The following is a 2766-nucleotide window of genomic DNA, read 5'->3' as shown; positions in this document are numbered from 1 at the left end:
ATTCACTAACTTAAATCTACTAAGGTGATTTGTTTAACTTATCATCAAGTTCACAACATATTCCCAACAATCTCCCCCAATTTATGTCTACTGGAATTATAACCATAAATTAAGAGAAACTTGATGATAACAAAACACCATAAAAACACAGATTGAAAAATAGTAGATAAAACTGATAAGTGCTACAAAATTTACTGAAAATTGAACAAAGCAAAATGTACAAAGAGTTCTCACAATCATGATCAAGGTGCTCCTCTAGTCTGAGCAGATAAATCTATTTTCTTGATTGTCTGGATTTCTTCCCAAGCCTCCTGTTGTTCTCTTCTATTTGATTATGGAGTTGTCTGTGGAATTCAAGTTCATCAGTTTCAGATAAATTCAGCATTTCTTGCATTTCCAAAAGAGTCTCATTGCTAGAGATACTCAGTTGGTCATCCAGTCTGAAGAATCTTCTAACTCCCTTATCATCCATGAATTCCATCAGCCAATAAGGCCTCAAATGCACTCTCTTTCATGTGAAGGGAATATACAGAATTTTTGGAAGTGCATCTTTGGCTCTATTGCTCCTTAGCTCCTCTATTTTCTTTAGGACTATTCTCCTTGCAGTCACATTAAATCCAAAGTTCTTCTTGAAGGATGAATAGACCTTTATCAGTACAAATTGGCTTTCTTGAAGAATCCTGGGAAGTGGTCATGTGACCTCTTTCCCTCCCTTGTATTTGAACACTAACCTTTCTGGAAGATGTCTGTAAGCATCAATCCCTCTTACTTCTTCCAATTCTTCCAAGTAAGGTTTATTTCAGAGAACTCCTTGATGTCATAGATGTATAAGAGATCTTCCTTGTTGACTGTGGGTTGAGATTTGGTTAGGGTCTTGGATCTAAGAGTCACAGGCTTCACTTTCTTGATTGCTGTAGTCTTTGTTTTCTTTGGCTTGTTGAAGATAGGAAAGTTTAGTTCAGGAATTGGAAAACTATCCCAATGTAACAGCCCGCACTTACGGACTATTATATATAAATCAAAACTAAAATCAAATATAATTATTAATCCAAAATTCTATTACAAGGGTGACTATTACAAAAATGCAGATAACGGAAGTACAACAGTTAATATGCCCCAATTCCAAGTCCTCGAACTCCAATAATTTCCAACTCGAATCTTATGACGAAACCTGAAATTGAAAGGGGTGAGTTACAAAACTCAGTAAGTACAAATTGACTAACTATTTAACTGAAAAACAATGGGTGTTTTTAATAAAACGATTTTTCTCAAAATATTAATAATTTGGTAAAAACAATTTCTAAAATAAATCCAACCCAAAGTTTTATATTTTAAAATTCAGAATTTAAAATAGAACAAAACAGATTTTATAACAGATCAGATCAGAGTAAAACAGAACGAAACGATAATTCTTATAAATAACAGTCTTGGTCTACGACCACACTTTTCCAGTAGCCGACATCTTATTCTTATTTTTATAAAACACACTTTTCCAGTGGTCGGCATCTAAAATTCAATAATTATGCGCCCTTAATAGGTATCTAAAGTTGCACACTCGTGCGCCTACTAAGAGTATCTAAAGCTAGTTCCGGAACTATAGCGTAAATTACGAACGGGGTCGAAAATGTAGAGACTGGGTTTCAAAAGATTCTCGTATCTTATTTCTTATACATTTCGAAACATAATTCTTATATCTTATACGAAATTCGAAAACCAGAGTATCAAAATTTTTCCGAAAATAAAAATAAGTCAAAAAGTACTTACCTCAAAACCTGGCCAGATCTAAATATAGCCTTTTTGACCCTCTAAACAACTTATCTTGAAAAACATAAACCTTGAAAGTTTTAGAGAACGAAAAGACCTTTCCGAAAAGTCCAGGATCACTGAATTCCGACTTACGATGAATTTTCTACGAATTTTACAAGATTGCTGATTTATGTCGAGAAGAGCCCTGCGAATTTTATGAATAAAATGAGGAAGACGAATAGGCTCTATATGTGACAACCCGGGTCAAATCCCGAGCCTTTTTCAAAAACCGGGTTAAGTCCCGATTCCGAGTCCGAAATAAGTTGAAGCATATTGTCCCGAGTGCAGCCAACTTGGGTTACAACAAGCCCACCACAGGCCCCTAAAAGATCATGATTTGTTGGTGCACATAGTAGTAGTACTTTGCCTTATAAACTAAACAGAAGTCCCAAATGTCCACGATGTGGGACTGGGGTGTTACACCTAATCTACTGGCTCATCCTTTGGTATTATGGGCTCACCATGAATATTCCTAGTTGGATCCACCACCTTGAATTCTTCAAATACCACTGAGGGTTTTGATGTCTGAGCTGAAGTTGTAGACTTTTGGCAATGTAGTCTTCCATTTCCTCATCACTAAAGTCCACTTTCATTTGGAGGGGAGCCTGTATCTGAATCTTCTTTTCTGTTGTGGTTTCTGTTGTATTTTATAATATATAATAGATGATGTCAAAGGTTACTGGAGCTAACAATATCATTAGCATCTATGATCTGAGTAGAAGATTAATGAACAGTTATTTTCAGTAATTAAGTTAAGCTTGGGGTCAACCCTAAGTAAGTTGTATTGTTATCTAAATTTGTATTATGTACTTGTAACACTTAAAGTCTGTAAATTTGCAAAGGAGCAGACTGGAATCATTTCCCTAAAACGGTATCAAGCCTAAGGATTCTATCTGAAAGAAGATCAAGAATATCATGCCTCAGAAGAATTTTGAAGAAGCTTGGAGTTGAATAAATCTG

Source organism: Apium graveolens, chromosome 3, assembly GCF_009905375.1.
Source record: "Apium graveolens cultivar Ventura chromosome 3, ASM990537v1, whole genome shotgun sequence".
Lineage (NCBI taxonomy): Eukaryota > Viridiplantae > Streptophyta > Magnoliopsida > Apiales > Apiaceae > Apium > Apium graveolens.
This window is presented reverse-complemented; position numbering follows the sequence as displayed.